Raw genomic sequence first — 21,879 nt, forward strand, 5'->3', positions numbered from 1 at the left:
GATCTGTCAAGGTCCCTTCCGACCCTACAAACTATGAAACTATAATGTGATTTAACTATTCAGGCATAAACTTGGTACCTGCTTATGCAGGTATCACATTTAGGCTCTAATAGCCTTAAATCACAGTTTTTAAGGAGCATTAAGGGCACACATGTGCAGACACACGGCCTTACTGCACCTTAAATTGGGCTAATGTGTATTAAACGCACACGTGTTGACATGCCCACTAAGTTTTTCAGGTTTTTTATTAAAAAATCACTTCACACACAACTGAAATTCAGATTAGGATAAAATGTGACATATTAATATAATTCAAAGGTGTGCAAGGCACTTCAGAGAAGAAGACACAAAATGATACAGTCCTTTCTGACAAGGGTTCACGAAGGAAAATCTACGTGTATGCTTAACTTTTTATTGCCTTGAAAAGGGGTTACTCATAGTACATCAAATTAAGCACATGCCTAAAAATCTGGGCAAAACTGGAACCAAAATGTTGGATATGACCCAAAAACTGAAGGGGATAGGCAGTGAGCTACAGAGAGACATGAGGAACAATAAGGGACCTGCCTATATACTCGCATGGCTATTTGATAGCATATGCAAGAGTATAGTATGTATATATATGGACATATATATGCACATTTATACAACATATAAAAGTATAGCATGACTGGAATACCATATCCTTCTGAAACTACAAGGCGATTTTAGGTGAAGTGATCTGAATATAGTGGAGTGCTATGCACAACCTAAATAAACAGTAACATTTAGTAAAACAGATTGCAGTTCCCCAAATGGTAACATGCCCTGGACATCAAGATTAACAAGCTTGTTATTGTTTGCTAAGTGGTTATCTATTAGGGCTGTGCGAAGCTTCGGTCGCTGGTTTGGTTCAGTAGAGATCCATCCCAATTCAGCAGCCAAATCTCCGAATCCAAATCGAATCAGGAGACCCTTTAATCTCTCTGAATAGAAGTGGAACCCTCTAAATCGATTTGGAAAGATTCAATGATAGACACAGCTTTAGATGTTTTTTCTACATACCTCAAGGTACCAGACGGCTTGTGAATGCTGAGATGCTGGGGCAGATGGAGTGTCCCACTGGAGCATGGGGGTCCCCAGCACACTCAGCAGCAGACCCAGAAGTGGACCAGAAGCACTTCTAGTCCACTTCTGGGTCCACCAGGGAATACGCAGAGGAACCTCCCCTCACCCCCTAGCTCAGTGACTGGTGCCTCCTGGGTCTGGGGGGGCACCTGGGGTCCCCCCGCAGCTGATCGCTGAGCCTGGGGGACACAGGGAGGGGGTCCTCTGCATGCTTGGCCATGCACCCAGAAGTGGACTGGAAGTACTTCCGGTCCACTTCCAGGTTCGCAGCTGAATACATGGGGGAGCCTCCCCGTACTCCTGTGGGACACTCCATCCGCCCCACCATTGTAGTGTTCATGAGCCATGCCTGGTACCTCAAGGTATGTAGAAAAAACAATTAAAGCTGTCTGAGGGGACTGGGGCTACTGGGACATGACCCCATGACCCCATGAGCCCCCACTGAACGTAAGGGATTCTGCCACATACCAGATCCAGTCTTTTCATGAGTTAGATCTGGCCCACAGGCTGTAGTTTGTTGACCCTTGTTTCAGAAGGGACATATATAGAAAGAACCTACATTTGAGAAACCAGAGGCAAATATAACTGCTTACATTTTAAAGGTGCACAACAGTTCTGCCTGTTCCTTTAAGGTTTTAGAGGCCTGGAGATTAACCATGTTAATTAACCATGACCACTGTACCTGTACTGACAACTCAAAAGCATAAAGCTCTTCACAGATTAACAGAAGTTTAGGGCTGGAAGGGACTTCGTGAGATCATCAAGTCCAGGCCCCCTGCTCTGGGTGGGAAAGACTGATGGGCTCAAATAACCCCAGCAAGGTGTGCGTCCAGTCTCCTTTTGAAGATCTCCAGGGTAGGTGTGTGCACCACCTCCACTGGGAGTCTATTCCAGAGTCTGGTCACATGAACTGTGAAGAAGTTTTTCCTTATATCCAGTCTGAAACCTTCTTCTAGGAGTTTATGACTATTTCTCCTGGTTTTCCCCTGGGGTGCATTGGTGAATAATTGTTCGCCTCGCCCCGATGCTCACCCCTGGTATATTTGTAAGCTGCCACCAAATCCCCTGAAGTCTTCTCTTTTCTAGGCTAAACAGTCCCATATCTGTCAGCCTTTCCTCATATGGCTTGCTCTTCAGGCCTGTAATCATGAGAGTGGCTCTTCTCTGGACTCTCTCAAGCTTCTCCACATCCTTGTTGAAGTGCAGTGCCCAGAACTGGATACAGTACTCCAGCTACGGCCTCACCAATGCTGAGTAGAGCGGGAAAATAACTTCCTTAGTTTTGCTTGAGATGCATCAGTTGATGCATGCCAGCATATTATTTGTTCTGCTAACTGTCGCATCACATTGGTGGCTCATATTCACTTGTTTTTTTTTATGGTCCATTATGACCCCCAGGTTCCTTTTGGACATGGTGCTAGCTAGCCAGTTCTGGGTTAGCTAAAGAGGAAGGTAAACAGGTCTATTGTATGAGCAGTAAGTGGTCTGACAAATCAAGATTTGTATGTGTGCCAACAGTACAGTTACTTCTATGACTGCAGTGTAGTGTAAACATACCTGAGGTCGTTTTAAACCAGCTTTTATGGCACTGATAGCCCTCTAGCCATGGCAGACAACAGCTTAGCATGTCCTGGCTGCAGCAGTACTTAACCACCATCTTGTGTGGACTTTTCAGCCCTTGCTTGGCTCTGTGCTGCTGTACTATTATTAGTATCAAAAGTAATTAAGTTGCAACTAGTTTGGGTACATCTTCAAAAACACTACAGTGAAATATAGTCATGTCAACTGCCCAGATAACCTAGGTAGAAGTCGTTGTGTTGACTAGATGCCAGGACTTGGTGCTGGAGGCCAGGTGTGGATCCAGGATTTTTCAAAAAGGGGTGCAGGAGCAGCAACCCTCACTGCAGGGGTGACTGCACCCCACCCCAGTTCCCCTCCTTCCCCCCACCAATTCAGGCACCATGGGAGCCTCTGGATAAGGAGGGGAGAGGAAAACTACTCTCCCACCACACTATTGCCACTGTCCCCATCCCCAGGTGAGCCCAACCCATGTGCAGCCTGGCTGGGGTGAGCAGAAGTGACTTTGGGACATCCCGTGCCCCTGGGACAGGAAAGCAGCAATGACAGGTGGAGGAGGGGTGCAAGGGGAGGGACGGGGAAATGCCTTTGAGCAAGAAGGGGAAGGGCAGGGGGATTTTCACCTGCTCTAGGGACTTAAAGTCCCTGAAGGCTCCTGAGGTGGACTCCAATCCAAAAGTGGGGGAGAGCAGTGCAGCTATGCCACTGCACCCCCTCTGGATCCACCTCTGCTAGAGGCTGTTCCTTCTGGCCAGTTTCAGGGGAGCTGCCCAGGCTGACTGGAGAAGAGAAGTGTGGGATCAATAAGGAAGTATGCTTTCACAAAGAGGGGAATTAGGAAACAGTGAGGGAGTGAGGATATTTGACCTCAGTTGTTTTATAAGGGTCCCTGAGCTGAAACTCCTAGTGGAGGAGGTTACTAAAGACTGAGTCTACTGATGATACTCTGAGATGGTGGTGAGACTTTTGGGACTTGATCAATGGGGAGGAGGAGCAAGATTTGACAATAAATCATTAATGATGATTGGAAGTGTGGATGAAGCAGCTGAGGCATGTTCACTGAAGCTTCCCCTCTCCTCCCCCCATAAACAAGAAGGCTAACAGTAGCTAAAGGTAAGTGCGGACAAGGTGTTTATATTTACACATTAACACAGACTACAAACACTCTTCTTTTGAGCATCATGGTTAAAAAAATGGTGTAGATTTATGTGAGACAGTGTCATGGATATCTGATGTCAGAATAAGGTCAAGGGTGTGGTTTTATTTCCTATTTAGCATACACACTGCAGAAAAATAATATTAGAGAAGAGACAGATAAACTCAAAATTAAAAGGAAGCTAATCCCCATTTGGAATGTTGTCTGGATCCCCTACAACAGGGGTGGGCAATTATTTCGGGCAGAGGGCCATTTACTGAGTTGTGGCAAGCCATCGAGGGCCACATGACAGGCAGCCAGGGGCAGATAAATATTAATTTTCTAAATTTTTTAGGGGCCCCATGGGCCAGATAGAATGGCCTGGCAGGCCACATCCGGCCCCCCCCCGGCCACATTTTGCCCACCTCTGCCCTACAGGATAGAAGGATGCAGCAGTTGAATTCTGCCTGAAAAGTACCACAGAGCAAATGGCTCTGAATCAATGCTTTTCTTTGAAAACACACTTGAGGTCCATTAAAGCTGAAAAGAGGAAGCTGCCAACAGCTGTAAGGAGTCAAAAAAAATCTAAAGGAGAATTATAACCTGATATATATGACAAAGGTACTTGGACTTCTTGCCTTTTTACTATATGACTTTTTCCATGCTTTGCCCCGTAGCAATATGTTATCTATTCATTTCAGAGTTGCTTTAATTTGTTCATAAAAATAAAATGTTATTCATACTGAGTATGTTTTGCACCAATGCATCCAACAGGCACATCCAACATTTTTAAACATTGTAGAATACAAAGGTTTGGGGCTCTGGATGCATTTTGAGAATAAAAACAAAGGTCTTGGCTCAAGATGTTTGGGGGTTTTAATATCCACCACTGTTGGGGTTTTAATATCCACCACTGTTGAACCCTGTTCTAGTTCAGTTTTAAATGGGATTCAGAGCTTCCTTTCTCTCATATTAATAATGTGTGATGTCTGCAGTCTCTAGGCATATTTGAACATTTATCCCTAACTGCTACATTAAATGCTTAAACCCAAAATTTAGATCCCCAAAATTGCTGCTCAGTTGCTGACTAACCACAGACAGGCCTAAGATCTGTGGATGCTCAGGTTTCTGGCTTCCCAGCCTCTAAAAATTCTGCTTCCGGACATCAAGTTCTTGGCATAAACTCCATCAATATTCCTAAAATACATGATTTTCCTTCCTTGCCAGCTGGGCACAACCGTTCAGATGTGCTTCAAGCAGCCATAAAAGATTGAGCTCTACACAAAACAGAGCAGAGCATTATCTCTCTCTTACCCAAATGCTCAGTGATTCAGACACTCATTTACAATGAGAGGGAGGGATTTGAATCCATGCCCCCTCTTTCTCAGATAGTCCCATAACCAATGAGCCATATGAGTATAGGATATTCTGGAGTGTGTTGAGGGCATCAGGGTGTGTGCTCCTGTTGAAGGTAGTCTACCTTGCATGCACTAATTAAATAGTCAGGAAGCAAGAAGACAGAGCATAGACTAGTGGGCATTATCCCTCTGTTCTAGGTGTGATGAACTCAAATCAGAGCCCCTGGCAAAGAAGCAGGGGGCAGTTCATCCACTGAGACTGCAGGGAAACAGAAACCATCTGCAAGGAGCCCAGACCAGTGACTGGGGTGCAGCTGGTCCTAATGAAGTAATCAGGGCATCTAATCCCCTGAGGCCAAAGGCAAATTTCCACCCACTCCAGCCTTTAAAAGTTAAACTCAGCCTGCAGGACCCTGTCTGGGCAAAGACTGAGGTACTTGTTTGAGACTTTTGTGTGCTTCCTCACTTTCTCTCATTGGCTCTCTGCTTCTAATTTCAGTCCTGATTCTGGCTTTGGTTCAAGGTTGACTTTCAATTTGAAAACCAGTGGGTCATACCAAGAAGTATAGAAAAATAATTGATCCTGCTGCGCGAAAGAAAACTGGGCCTCCTCTGCCACAGCGTTATGATGAAAGTCCAATGAAGTTTGTGAGACAAAGGGTATGTCTACAGTGTGTGGCACTGGTAGAAGTGCCAAGCATACCCTGCCTACCCATTTCCACTCACATGCATCATATCTATAAATGCAGCACGGAGACTGCTCTTGAGGCATCCCCAGCAGCCACTCTTAATATCTGTCTCCAGTGTGCTTAAGAGCAGCTGAGCAAGACACCTTTGTCAAAGCCCTGCTGTTGCTTTTCCAGGCTTAGCACTTGAGAGTGGGAGCAGGTAAGCAGGGTGTGCCTGACAGCAGGCATGGATCTACCCAAAGTCACCAACTGATGGGTAATGCACTAGTATCCTCTTGCTGGTGGGGAGAATTCAACAAATCAGCAAGTGCAATAAAAGGTTCTATTGGCTGGCAAGAGTATCGTATGTAGCCATTGCTTCTGGATCTTGTACTATAAAGCACCTGAGCTACAGTCCAACCACCAACCACCCAATCTAGTTGAATACAAGGTCATCCAGGAGCTGAAAGGTCAATTTCCAGTGAAAACACTGCCTCAATTCTTCACAGACTCATTTATATTTCAATGGCTGTGCTGTAAAACTTGTGGTAGTTATCCAAAGTGGCTTCCATTATGATGATCTGTATTGTTCATACTGTACTACTGACAATCCTGTGGGGAATTTAAAAGTCTCCCTATTACTACTCTCAGTTTCTGTCCCATAGTAAGAGAGTAATAAAGTGATGGTGATATCTCCTCAGAAGGACATAATGATTTTGCATTCTAGGGTGTGCTACTAAATTTGCAAGTCCACTAAATAACATTTCAGCTCCCAAAGTATTACTATCAAAGCTGCCTATAACATAGTCACAACATCTAGCATAATATTACATCAATATGGGATATCTACAAGACTAATTAAAGCAATGATCATGGAAATAAGTAATTTTGTTGGCATGGGTATAAGGTGGTATAATATCACACTAATTTTTTAACATTTAATTAACATTAAAAAGCTGGGAAATTTTAAAGATTAATGGTGATTTGCAATGGCTCAGTAGATGGCAAATGCAACAGAACCAACATGAGTCTATACTGCTCAGTATTAATTTTGTAATGCTTTGGGCTTCTTTCTCCTGTCATGAAGTGGGGCCATCCCAGCAAGAAGTTTCAGGAAGTCACAGTCTTTTGCTGGCAGCTGCCCCACCTTCCCTTGGCTTGGATAAATTGTGGTCTTCACAGTACTTACCCCTTCGTGGAAGCTATGATCAAAGCTCCCCATCCTGTTTCAATTTACTTTATGGTTCATTGTTTCCTTTAGAATAACATGTGTGAATTTTAGTAGAAGAATATGATGCAATGACACAACCTTAGCAGAACCCCAGTTGCAATCTTGCTGGTATTTTATTCATTTTAACAAAAAAGAAAAATCAATTCTTATCATCAGGGAGCTACCTGTGTCACTGCATAGATCAGGATTCAATCAGACTTCATTCCCTGAGTCAGGAACCTTACTTTCTCAATGTTTATCCACCCTTTACATTCTGAGTAGCCACAGCTCACCCTCCTTCTCAGCACTGCTGCAAATGGCAGAGGAAATTGAGTTAATCCCTTGCTCACTGGAATTAAGTAGTCTCTCTGAAACTTGTCATGGATCTTTTTTTTTTTAAACAAATACTTCAAGTAAAGAACTACAAAATTTAATCATAGGAAGAAATCAGTAAGTTTCAATAGGAATGAAACAGGGCCCAACAGGGACAATAGATACTTGAAAAATGTTAGATTCATAACCTCTTTAGAGTTTTTAAAAAATTCTCCATGCCAGTAATTTTACAGCAAGGATATAGTATAGTATAGTTTTTGTAGTTGGTAGGGTCAGAAGGGACCTGAGCAGATCATCAAGTCCGACCCTCTGCCATGGCAGGAAAAAGTACTGGGGTCAAACGACCCCAGCAAGGTGTTCATCTAGCCTCCTCTTAAAGACCCCCCAGGGTAGGAACCAGCACCACTTCTCTTGGAAGTTGGTTCCAGATCCTAGTTGCCCTGACTGTGAAGTAGTGGCTCCTGATGTCTACCCTGAATCTACCCTCAGCCAGCTTGTGACCATTATTTCTAGTCACTCCTGGTAGCACTTGGGGGAACAGGGACTCCCCCAATGCCTGTTGGTCCCTCCTGACTAGTTTATAAACGGCCTCAAGATCCCCCCTCAGCTAATAATATAATTCTCTACTAACCACAAAATGGGTTTTAAACAATAGAGAGGATATATTTTTTCTGTTCAATTCTATATGACACTTTCTATATGAAATAATGGAAAAAATGTTCTTACACATGAATGCAGTAGGCTTTTTATTTTTTTTTTTTTCATTCACTGCATTATAGTAACAAGGATTTATTCAATATTTTAAAACATTTCCACTTGTCTCTAAATACATAAGCTACTGATAAAATTATGACTTATGGCAGCTTCTTAGAAGAATGAATGCTAATTGGTGGCCAACTGTATTACCTTAGCAGTACAGCCCTGACCTCTAGTGGGTTGAATAATTAAGAGATGTAGTTAGCTGTGTTAGCCTGAAGTCAAGTAGAAGGCAGGATAGATATTCACATTATGGACTAACCAAATTAGATATAGCACAAGCTTTTGATTTTTGCTAATAAAAACTTGTGCTATATATCTACTTTGGTTAGTCTGTAAGATGCAAATCTACCCTGCCTTCTACCTGAATAAGTGAGCCAGAACAACAATAGTAGAATGTTAGATAGGATTCTTGCAGTCCAGACTCAAAATACAGAAGTCCCAAACATGTAAGTCAGGAGTCAAGAATTATTTGACAGCTAAATTAAATGAATTACAATAAATTACAGACCAACCAGCATTACTGCCTGAGCTTTATGACATCTAGGTCATGAATGCCACATGCCTTCGGAGGCTGGCGGGGCACGGCAAGCTCCCGCAGGCGATGGCAGAAGCGTGGCAGCAGCAAGTGGTGAGTTCCCGCAGATGACCACAGTGGTGGTGGCGGCAGGGATGGAGGTGGTGAGTGCCGACTGGTGGTCAGTAACCACCCAGAGACGCCGCCGGCAGTGTTGGCAGCAAGGAGGGGTATGGTGAGCGGCAACTGCCTGCAGGTGCCACTGGCAGCGTCAGTGGCATTTTTTGCAGGGGGTGCACCGCCAAGCTCAGGGGGTGCACGTGCACTTGCATGTACCCCCTACGCATCGCCAATGATCTAGCTTATTGATGAGGTGTTTTTTAAGAATCAATAAATGAATGCTCATTCCTCTTGTGCATGAAGTAGTAGACTCATCACTCCTTTTGCTTTCTGCACTATAAGTACTGGTATGGTGGCTCCAGGTGACATGCTGGGATGCTTGAACTTGAGCTATACCTGTGTGCTGTGATTTCAAATCCTCCTTCAGGCAGCTGTCAGAGGGAGTCTGCTAAGCAGATGACCTAGAGGTAGTAACAGGGAAAGACTGCTCATTCTTCCTGAGAAAGTAGTTACCTCAGATGTTTGTACATGAATGCATGGAGGCTGGGAAGCAAGCAGAAAGAACTGGAAGTCCTCTCGCAGTCATGGAACTATGACATGATTGCAATAACAGAGACGTGGTGGAATAGCTCTCGTGACTGGAGTACAGTTCAGGAAGGACAGGCAGGGGAGAAGAGAGGGAGGAGATGCTCTTTAGGTAAAAGCTGTGTGATGGCTCAGAGGTACAGGATGAAACTGAGGTAGAGAAGGCTTTCTTCAAACAGCTAGTGGAGTTTCCTGATCACCAGGGATCCTGGTTTTCTCTAATTAAAAATAAATCCCCAACAACACAGCAGCGAGCAGGCAATTCAGGAAGTTTTTGGAGAGTGTTGGGGGCAACTTCCTGGTTCAAGTGTTGAACTGGTGAACTAGAGGCTATGCTCTTCTTGACCCTAGTTGCTCACAAACAGGGAATAATTGGCGGGGAATACAGAAGTGGATGACAACTTGGGCAGCAGTGACATAAGGTGATTGAATTCAAGATCCTGAGGTAAGGAAGAATAGCTGCAGCAGAAGGACCCTGGACTTCAGAAAAAGAGACTTTGTCTCAGGGAACTAACAGGCAGGATTCCCTGGGAGGCCGGTCTGAGGGGGAAAGCAGTCTAGGAGAGCTGGTTGTATTTAAAGAAGCCTTGCTAAGGGCACAAGAACAAACCATCCCAACACACAGGAAGAATAACAAGTATGGCAGAGGACCAGCTTGGCTTACCAAGGATCTCTTCAATGAGCTGAAACACAACAAGGAAGCTTAGAAGAAGTGGAAACTTGGACAAACAATTAGGGAGGAGTATCAGAGTATTGCTCACGCAGGCAGGGATGAAATTAGGACAGCAAAAGGACAATTGGAGTTGCAGCTAGTAAGGGATGTAAAGGGTAACAAGAAGGTTTTTCACAAGTATGTCAGCAACAACAGAAAGATCAGGTAAAGTGCAGGTCTCTTAGTGAATGAGGGAGGCAACCTACTGACAGAGGATGAAGAAAAGGCTGAAGTACTCAATGCCTTTTTTACCTCAGTCTTCACAGGCAAGGTCAGTTCCTAGAGTACTACAGCCAACAGGTTAAGGACTGTTTAGAAAAATGGAATATGTATAAGTCCATGGGCCTGGACACAGCGAACCTGAGGGTGCTGAGACAGTTGGCCAAAGTGATTGTAGAGCCACTGGTCTTTTCTTTGAAAACTCATGGAGATTGAGAGAGGTCCCAGATGATTGGAAAAGGGCAAATATAGTGCCCATCTTTAAGAAAGGGAAGAAGGAAAATCCAGGGAAGTACAGACTGGTCACCCTTACCTCAGATCCTGGAAAAAATCATGGAGCAGGTCCTCAAGGAATCCACTTCTAAACACTTGGAAGAGAAGGACTTGATTAGGAATAGTCAGCATGGATTCACCAAAGGCAAGTCAGGCCTTACCAACCTGATTGCCTACTATGACCACGCAACTGGTTCTGTGGATGTGGATGCACTCCTACTATATCATAGTAGGGGGAGCTACAGGCTCTGGCCCCAGCCGCCAGCACCTGGAAGCCATGTTTGAATCCAGCCACAGCTGCCAGTACTTGGTAGCCATCTTTAAAATGCAGCCCTGCTCTGTGCTTTCTGAGCAACCAGCTCCTATGCACAGAGGAGCAGCACAGCACATGCAAGGGCAGCACGTGGTGGCTGTGTTTGTTCCTCCTCCGCATCCCTGAGCTACGGCTGCCCCAGCACCTGGCCCTGGCAGTGAGGAACAGGGTCCCTCAATCCTGCTGGCTACCTTGGTCACTCTGCTGGCCTGCTGCACTAACCAATGGCTGGCCCACAGCTGCCTCGCCCTGCCCAGCTCCTCCACACGCAGCAACTACCTGCCTGCCAGCCCGTTGTACACCCTCCCAGGGCCCCTGCTGCCATACAGCTGCTGCCTCCAGTGACTCTGATGAGGGGCTTCAGGAGCTCATCACCGGGACTGCCATTTCCCTCCTGGCTGTGCCCCCACCCCAGGAGCTGGCTGTGCCCCCACCCTTCCCACAGGGGTCTTCTCCCAGGAGGCATACCAGGCCAGCCCCCCTCCCACACTGCTGTTGTGCGCTGAGCGTGCCCCTACTGCATGTGCCCCAGGCAGTGCACAATGAACTGTTTGTGCAGACAGAGGGGTGCCCAACCCACTATGTTCTGCTGATGATGATCCTCCTGGTACCCAAAATGAATTGTTCACTTGGTACTGGACCATAAGTTATGACGGTGTGGGGGGCAAGCCTGGTCTGCCCCACAACCTCCACTGCCACCTTGATAGCTACCTGTGGCAGCGCTACATGCCCCTGCTCCCCACTGTGGAGGACATCACCACTAGCATTGATGCCTTCCTCAGCATGTGAGAGGCCCATGCCCACCCAGCTCCAGAGGCATGGGCTGCACAATAAAGTTTTGCACTGTGTCCTACCTCTTTGCATGCTGTGGGAGGAACCCTGGGCCAGGGGAGTGCAGGCAAGCCAGACAGGGAAGGAGGACAGGAGCTTGGCTTACCACGTGTCTGGGGCTGGAGAGCCTGGTGGCTCAAGGTGTTCCTCCTCATCAGTGAAGGTGTTCAGCTGCACCCAGTGTTCTCAGCCTGTGATGCATGGTGTGCCAGTGCCCAGCTGCGGGTCCCCCCAAGGGAGGAGCTGCTGCTCTTGGCAGCCACTGGTGTCATGGCTGGCTGCTCCTTGTGCCAAGCTCTGGGGCTGCAGAACTGGCAAAGCAGCAGCTGGCCAGGGCTTCCTGAGCATCCAGGGAGCTGGGCAGAGCAGGACACTCAATGCCTGAGGGTCCCTTCTCTAGTGATGTGTCACCGGAGGGGTCAGGGGAGGGTGGGGGTTTGGGCAGGCTGCCTGTGCTGGTGTAAATTGCACAGCTGAGGCCTGGGTTCCAGGGCACCAAAATATGGGTCAGCTGCTACATAAAGGGCATGGTCTTGCGGATACAACTGGACCAATGATTGTGGTTGGTCACCACCACTTACTGTGCCTGCAAGACTCTGACCTTGATGCAGCACTGCCGTGCAAACCAGGAGTGCCCGCACTCCCACAGCCTATCTGACAGGGCCTCATAAATGTCGGCATTCAAGCACGTGCCCCATTCAAAATGCCTCTGCACCTCTGCATTGCCCCAAAGCACCATGAGGTCATCATCTCCTTCTGGCTCCAGGTGGGGCCCTAAGTGGCTGGCACAGACATGGACATGCAGATGAGAATAGGCCCAGAAAAGAAGTATGAGGAGGACCTGGTCGGTCACATAGATTCATAGATGTTAGGGTCGGAAGGGACCTCAATAGATCATCAAGTCTGACCCCCTGCATAGGCAGGAAAGAGTGCTGGGTCTAGATGACCCCAGCTAGATGGTTATCTAACCTCCTCTTGAAGACCCCCAGGGTAGGGGAGAGCACCACCTCCCTTGGGAGCCCATTCCAGACCTTGGCCACTCGAACTGTGAAGAAGTTCTTCCTAATGTCCAATCTAAATCTGCTCTCTGCTAGCTTGTGGCCTTATTTCTTGTAACCCCCGGGGGCGCCTTGGTGAATAAAACCTCACCAATTCCCTTCTGTGCCCCTGTGATGAACTTATAGGCAGCCACAAGGTTGCCTTTCAACCTTCTCTTGCGAAGGCTGAAAAGGTCCAGTTTCTCTAGTCTCTCCTCGTAGGGCTTGGTCTGCAGGCCCTTAACCATACGAGTTGCCCTTCTCTGGACCCTCTCCAGGTTATCCGCATCCCTCTTGAAGTGCGGTGCCCAGAATTGCACGCAGTACTCCAACTGCGGTCTGACCAGCGCCCGATAGAAGGGAAGTATCACCTCCTTGGACCTATTCGTCATGCATCTGCTGATGCACGATAAAGTGCCATTGGCTTTTTTGATGGCTTCATCACACTGCCGACTCATGTTCATCTTGGAGTCCACTAGGACTCCAAGATCCCTTTCCACTTCCGTGCCACCCAGCAGGTCATTCCCTAGTCTGTAGGTGTGCTGGACATTTTTCCTCCCTAGGTGCAGCACTTTGCATTTCTCCTTGTTGAACTGCATCCTTTTGTTTTCTGCCCACTTGTCTAACCTGTCCAGGTCTGCTTGCAGCTGTTCCCTGCCCTCCGGCGTGTCCACTTCTCCCCATAGCTTTGTGTCATCTGCAAACTTGGACAGAGTACATTTCACTCCCTCGTCCAAGTCGCTGATGAAGACATTAAAGAGTATCGGTCCAAGGACCGAGCCCTGCGGGACCCCACTGCCCACACCCTTCCAGGTCGAAGCCGACCCATCCACCACGACTCTATGGGTGCGACCCTCCAGCCAATTCGCCACCCACCGGACTGTGTAGTCATCCAAGTCACAGCCTCTTAACTTGTTCACCAGTATGGGGTGGGATACTGTATTGAAGGCCTTCCTGAAGTCTAAATATACGACATCCACCCCTCCTCCTGTGTCCAGGCATTTCATAACCTGGTCATAAAAAGAGACTAGATTCGTCAGGCACGATCTGTCTGCCACGAACCCGTGCTGGTTTCCCCTCAGCATAATTTGACCTGCCGGGCTCTCACATATGTGAGCCTTGATAATTTTTTCAAAGACTTTGCCAAGGATGGAGGTGAGACTGACTGGCCTATAGTTGTCCAGGTCCTCCTTCCTCCCCTTCTTGAAAATGGGGACCACATTGGCCCTTTTCCAGTCCTCCGGGACTTGGCCCGTGTGCCACAAGCGTTCAAATATTCCCGCCAGTGGCTCTGCAATGATGTCAGCCAGTGCCTTCAGCACCCTCAGATGGAGCTCATCCAGGCCTGCCGACTCAAAGGCATCCAGTTCTTCCAAGTGACTCTGCACCATCTCAGGGTCTACGCATGGAAGTCTGGCGCCTTGCTGTTTCCTCTCTACAACCCCAGTGAGAGACTTGTCGTGCCCCTCGCTTAGGAACACTGAGGCAAAGAACTCGTTGAGGAGTTCAGCCTTGTCCCCCCTGTCCGTCACCAATTGTTTCTGCCCATTTAGCAAGGGTCCTATTCCTCCCTGGGCCTTCCTTTTACTCCCTATATATCTAAAAAACAATTTCTTGTTGTCCTTTACTTGGGATGCCATCCTCAGCTCCATGGTAGCTTTGGCCCGTCTAACTGCCTCCCTACAAGCACGAGCAGAGGAGGTATATTCGTCTTTGGTGATCTCTCCCTGTTTCCACTTTTTATGTGCTCCCCTTTTGGCCCTTAGGCTGCCCTGGATTTCTGCAGTCAGCCAGGGAAGCCTCGTGGCCCCTTTCCCTCTTTTTACCCGCATGGGGATCGTCTTGCTTTGTGCCCGAAGGATCATTTCCTTAAGGCACAGCCACCCTTCTTGGGCTCCCATCATTTCAAAACTCCTACTCTGCAGTGCGTCCTTGACTAATCGCCTGAGTTCATTTAAATCAGCTTTCCTAAAGTCTAGTACTTTCACCCTACTAGTTACCTTACCCACTCGACATCTTATGGTGAATTCTATTATTAGGTGATCACTGTCCCCCAGATGGCAACCAATCTGTAGGTCCCCTACCATGTCATCCCCCATTGCCAATACTAGATCCAGTATGGCATTCCCCCTAGTGGGACCGTGTACCTCCTGTGTCAGGTGGAGGTCCTGTACACAGGTTAGAAACCTGCGTGAGCAGTGGGACTTTGCCGTCTGTGTCTCCCAGCAGATGTCTGGGTAGTTTAGGTCCCCCATGACTACCGCCTCTTTAGCTTTTCCGTGAGCTGCCTCAGGAGCCCCGCATCTATTTCTTCCCCTTGATATGGGGGTCTGTAGCAGACCCCTACCACCAAATCCCTTTCTCCTTGCCCCCCATGTAGCCTAACCCACAATCCTTCTACTTCCTCATCCTTGGATTCCATCTTGATGAGGGTTGACGTATATTGCTCATTGACAAGGAGCGCAACCCCTCCCCCTTTTTTCCCCACCCTGTCCTTTCTGTACAATCTATAACCCTCAATATGTACCGCCCAGTCGTGGGACGAATCCCACCAGGTTTCCGTTAGCCCCACTAAGTCATAGGTGTTTTGTGCAAGCAGGAGCGCTAGTTCATCCTGCTTGTTTCCCATGCTCCTACATGTCCCACACCGGCTCTCTGGGCCAGTAGCCACAGGCTGGACAGTCACTAGCAAACCCCGCCCCCCCAGCCAGCAGCAAAAAGCTCCCCAGCCAGCATCCACAGGCTAAGCAGCACTGCTGGGATGTTGGGAGGCAGGCACAGCAGAACTGTGGCCTGCCCAGGTGGACAAACAGGGTTTGCAGTGCCCCTGGGCTCCTGTGTTGTGTGTCCTAAGGCAAAAAATGGCTGCTGGCTTTCATAGCCTGCAGACAGGGGCTGATAGTGAGGCAGCCCAGCCCTGGAGCAGGAGAGGCTCCCAGCCACTAGCCCTGGGGCTGGTCTCAGGTCGGCCCCTAGTGTCTGGGCAGACTCAGCAGCAAACTTGCTGCTGGTTCGTATCTACATGTGCACTACTGCACATTAACTAATCACACTTACACTTGCTACCTGCAGAGCAGGTAGCAGTTAAGGGAATTTACTTCTCAGTAAGCACACGCATATGTAGACATGTGCGCTTACTGTGCAGTAAATTAGGCAATGGTACAGTAGCGCATCTTGTATAGATGTGCCCAAAATGCCTTTGTTGCCATGAAGAATAACAGCATACCAGGCTGCATTAGTATGAGCACTGCCAACAGATCAAGGGAAGTAATTAGTCATCTCTGTTCTGCACTGGTAAAGCCATATCTGGAGTACTGTGTCCAGTTTTGGGCCCCCACCCTATAGAAAGGATGTGGACAAATTGGAGACAGTCCCACAGAGGGCAGTGAAAATGGTTTGGGGGCTGGGGCACATGACTTATGAGGAGAAGCTGGGGGAACTGACTTATTTAGTCTGCAGAAGAAAAAACTGAGGGGGGATTTAATAGCAGCCTTCAGCTACCTCAAAGGTGGTTGCAAAGAGGATGGAGCTAGACCAGGGGTGGGCAAAATATGGCCCACCAAGCACTTTCATCCAGCCCGCAGCACCCCCAATGAATTGTACCCCACTCAGCCCTTCCGCCCAAGAGGGGAGCAGCGAGGCGCCTACATCTGCCTATTATGTCTCACTCCCACCCTTGTGGGTGGAAGGACCTGGCAGCACTAACACTAGGCAAGGCTGCTGCTGCAGGCTTCCCCAGCATCCCGCTCATTCTGGGCAGCAGCTATGGAAGTCGTGGGAAGGGGAAGGGGGCAGGCTGCAGCTGGGTGGGAGCTTGGGGCTAGGGCTAGCTGCACTGCAGAGCCTGCACCCAAGGGACAGAGCAGTACAGAGGTCAGCTGGACAGGGTGTGGGTGTGAGGAACGATTATGGATGTGGGGACTCCTTCCACACTCCCTCCATGGTGCACAGCCCTGCCAGGCAGCAAGGGAAGCACCAGCAGCAGCAAGGGGGGCATTCGTGCTCAGCTCTGGTGCCTAGCTCCAGCCAGTGCTGCACATTGCAGCGAGGAGAACAGCCCCTGCCCCGAGCTGGGGCAGAGAAATCAGCTGACTTCAGTGCCTAGGGTGTCCCTCTCATGCCTGGGGCTTCCCTCCAATGTAATGCAAGTGCGGGGAGTGCTGGCAATAGAGATGGCCCAGCAGGAGTTGCACTCCTTGCTGCGATGTGCAGCGCTGGCCAGAGCCAGGCACCAACACCCGCACCTGCTGCTGTGCCATGGGAGGAGTGGGGTCTCTACACCCCTCCCACCCTCCCTTATACTCTACAAATGCCACATACACACACACACACACACACACACAGTGCTGCCTGCGTTGACTGCAGGAGAGGACCATGTGTTCCAGAGACCAGCATGTTCTAGAGCCACACACCCACACCCCACAAACGCCATAGAACCCCACCAACATACCCTAGGCCCCAACACACAGCCACACCCCCTCACAAACTCCCTCCACACCCCACCACACACACATCTTACCATACACCCCCCCTCCCCACCATAAACACACACACACCCACACTGCACCATACACATACCACCACCATACACACCTCCACTTACATATATACACCACCATACACACACACGCACACACACACTCACCGTACACAAAAACACCTTCCACCAACCACATCCTCCCAACCACACCCCCTACACAATATAAAAGACTAAGAATTTATTTTTGAGTTATTATGCAATCACTTCTGTATACAGTACAGAAACACAAATCATGACAAAAATATTTTTTGTAATAAAATTAAAATATGCTATAGTAGGTGTTTGACTTTTAATGCATGATTTGTTTTTTTCTGGTTCTAAGATGGCACCCCCCCCCCCCGCCCCTTCCAAAAGGAGGATTTCCAGTCGGGCAAGGGGAGGAACTTCCAGTGGCAAAAGTCAAGGGTTAGGGGTGGGACTTCTGGTCCCAAGATGGCGACCGGGGGGTGGGGCCATTGTCAAGGAGCAGGGCTACCCAAGCAGCCCTCAACAGCTCACCAAACCTTGTTAAGCAGCTCTCTGCCCAAAATAATTGCCTGTCACTGAGCTAGACTATTCTCAGTGGTGACAGATGACAGAACAAGGAGCAATGGTCTCAAGTTGCAGCAAGGGAGGTTTAGGTTGGATATTAGGAAAAACTTTCTCACTAGGAGGGTGGTGAAGCACTGGAACGGGTTACCTAAAGAGGGTGAGGAATCTCCATCCTTGGAGGTTTTTAAGGCCTGGTTTGACAGAGACTTGGCTGGGATGATCTAGTTGGGGATTGTCCTGCTTTGAGCAGGGGGTTAGACTAGATGACTTCCTGAGATCCTTCCAAACCTAATCATCTATTATTCTATGATTCTAAGTTGCAGCAAGAGTTATTTAGGTTAGATATTAGGACAAATATTCTCACTAAGAAGGTAGTAAAGCACTGGAACAGGCTATACAGAGAGGCTGTGGATTCTCCATCCTTAGAGGTAGACAAAGCCTTGGCTGGGATGATATAGTAGGGGAAGGTTCTGTTGGAGCAGGGATTGGACTTGATGAACTCCTGAGGTCCCTTTCAACCCTAATTTTCTGTAATTCTCAGATTCGGTTTGCTGACCTGTGACCTAGAGCAGGAGTGGCCAACCTGGGGCACAAGTACACATAGTTCCTATTCTGCTAGTTGCTCTGTAGTAGTACAATAGGACGATGCCTACATGAGGAGTAGGAAGCCTACTGCAGGCTAGAGCCCTACAGGGAAGACAAGGCACTGCCATGGAGACCAGGTAGTGAGCCTAAACAGAGAGCATCTGCAGCCAACCCAATGGAGTCATCTGACCAGAAAGGGGCAGGGCCCAGGGGAATATAAACCAAGGCCTGAGCCAGAGGAGGGTAGTGGCCCTGGAGGCTGAAGAAGAAAGTGCTCCCAACCTGCACAGGAAGGAGCTCCTGTCTAGGAATGCTGCAAGGGCATGCCTGATGGACTGCCGTGGGACTGCCAGTAAGATTCTGGGAGTTTATGGGGACATAACCGAGAGCTGGGTACCCAGTGAGGGCTGTCCTGAGTGTTTGTTTGTCTGTCCTGAGGTAGGAGGCAGGCTTTCCCTTTTAAAGTGGCAGTGTGCTGTTTTTCCTTCTTGTTGATGCTTGTTGGCCCAGAAGGGAGAGTTTGTGTTACAGCCAGGGGGCTTACCTCCTGGTTATGGCCTAGACTGGTAGTTTGGGTGGGACTATGAGGGGTGGTCTCTGGAGTTTCCATTAGTACTGTCTGGGCACATAATTGCCATGAGCCTTGATGGGGCCAGACTCAAGGCATGCTCAGAGCAAATATCTTGGAGCAGGGCAACATTTGGGGCCAGAGGGCCCAGCGGCCAAAGCAGGGCAGAGACAGGGACCAAGGGCCTGAAGCCCTTGAGGGGCTAAGCTAGAGCCCAAGAAGGCAAGACAACAGGATGAAGCTCAAAAGTCACATCTAACACAGTGGATCCTAAGCTAAATAGCCCTTCAAGAGAGGAGGGGCAGAGGCCAAGTATGCCAAGATCCCTACAAATGACTGATTGATACTACTTATGAGGCATAAGCATGGTATAAGGGGCAGATGGAGCCACGTAATCAGCCCTGAAGGCTTATAGGTACTTTGGGGCACAGGCTGGCTGACATTGTCCATGTAGCTTAAGGGCAGGATCAAGGCCAGCAGTGTTCAGAAGTGACCTGCTGGCTATTAGACAGAGTAAGACTCACTCTAGGACTCTTAGGCAGCTTCCCTTTCAATCCAATAAGTACATCAAGGTGTGGCAGATGAGAAGAAGGGAAAGGTACCCTAGAGGCCAAGCAGGGAAAGGGTTATGGGGCCACCAGGGGCGTCGTAGCTGTCCCTGGATCTTGACTCAGTTACAGATGTGTACTTCACCCTGTGGAAATGATAATGTTCAGGTGCATAAAAACCTGGTATATAGTCTCCACCTCACCACTGTAATGAAAGCAGCCATGGGGTTAATCTTCATTACTCACAACAGTATAACTCCACTGATGCCAATGACATTTTTCTGATTTATTCTTATGTACCTGAGAGGGGAGTGAGACCAAGAGGCTCCAAGGTAGACTGCAGAGGTGGACACAAAAGGAGGTAGGGGGAGAATTAAAAAGCGGAATTGCCAGCTGTCATGAAATTTCTCTATTAACTTCTTTATTTCACCTCTAGAATATGAGTGTATCATTTACAAACAAAACATAAGAAATTCACAGATGTATTCTACTTCCATTTCATCTGTATCTTGTTAGCATGCAACTATGCAGATATACTTTCCAGATTTTGTGGATCTCAATAGAGCCCAACAAATCTGTTGCTTATGAATCTAGGAACCTCTGCCAAAGGAAAAATTAATTATGTAGGAAAAAAAATTATAAATGTATTTGCCTTACATTTTACAAAAGGTGGTTTAATAAGAGATGCAATTTGGTTTTCCAAGAATTGCTTTATAATTAATAATTTTAATAAAAAATAAAAATACAGCAATGAATTTTGCTAGTTGGTGTACAATTTGACAGATTTCAGGGATTCCTGAGGCTCTATTAAATGTTGTTATTGAGAGAAGTTTTGCATTCGGAGATCATGACCTTAACCAAGGGTCATGATTTATTGTTAGTCTCATTTAATTTGTTCACAGGTATTGTTACCAAATTTGCCCATTACTTTGGGATGTGCTCATTTATTAGGGATAGTTTCTAGGGTCTTGGTGATTCTGTCAATGTGCTGCTTGTGTTACTATACGGAGCTGTATTTCTCCCTTCTGCCAGCCCTCACCCCCAGTGGAGCTATCTTGCAGGACTCAATCTCAATGGGACTGGGTTCCTCCAGTCACCAAATCAGTCATACACACAAACACACACAAATTAACATGACACGCCTGACCTGGCCGGGCTGATCAGCATGGACAGGCTGACACCCTCATATGCCAAGAATCAGTTCATAAGAGCAACAATAAACTGCAGTCAGACACAAGCACACAGGTAAACAGAATCCCTCTGAATCCCGCTGGGTGTCCAGTTGACACCCTCATGGGCCAGCATTAAGTTCATAAGGGCACATCTGAGTCAAGCTGGGTCAATCAGCCTGTACAAGCTGATCCCCTTATGTGTTTCAAACTCAGCACGTCCCAATCTTTGGCCTCTTGATGAGCAGACCCCACAATAATTTGGGCTTCACAGGGATCTTTAGCTTAGGTAAAAGAAGCGTTGCTGCAGAGCACGGGAGGAAAAAGAAGCAGAGAAGGAAAAATATACCCAATTACTGCCCAAATTACAGTTTGACTATAAAAGTTATTTATTGCTAAGCATATGAAATATATAATAGTACTAGTAGTAATAGACATGCAAAAGAAAAACAAACACAAACAATGACAATACTACCCTGGTTTCACTAAGTATTTGGGGAAACTTAGCTCAAGCTTAACTGATACAGTTCAGGTTCAGAAGTTTATGCCTGGAGAGAAGAGAGAGAGAGCGAGCACTGGGATCTCACCTAGTCCAAGGTACTCAGGCTGCAAAGCTGACAGGCACAGTCCATAGCACAATCCTTGAAGAGAGAGATGATCTGTTTTTCCAGAGTCCCAAGAACGACAGGGGATGGTGTCAGCACAGGAGTTTTCTTCTTCTTTCTTCTTCTCCTTTCCTTCTGCTTCTTCTTTTTTTTTTGCAGCACACACACTTACAGATTTTTATACCCTCAGTTCAGCTGCTTCAAAGCACCCTCAGTAGTGTAAATCATTGTCTTTTCTATTGACAAGGGGTTATCTGGTTTGGACCATCTCAGGAAACTGATTGATAATCAAGAAACACTTAAGATTAGGGAGTAACCCAAATACTTGGGAGCCAGCTTGAAATTCCTATGGATGGCAGATATACTGATGGGATATCTCATGGTTTCTTCAGGAACAATAGATAGCTTGCAGCATCAGGATTTTGGATTTTTACTTGTTGTGCACAAGCCTCAGCTTAGCATGACTTTTCCAGATCTTACTATAGTCTTTTAACAGACTTAAGACAATTAATGGGGTGCTCATAACCTTTTGTGGAGAGGACTCCCACCAGTTGTCTCCGGAAGGATATGACAACACCTGG

Source organism: Alligator mississippiensis, chromosome 1 (genome assembly GCF_030867095.1).
Source record: "Alligator mississippiensis isolate rAllMis1 chromosome 1, rAllMis1, whole genome shotgun sequence".
Taxonomy (NCBI): Eukaryota; Metazoa; Chordata; order Crocodylia; family Alligatoridae; genus Alligator; species Alligator mississippiensis.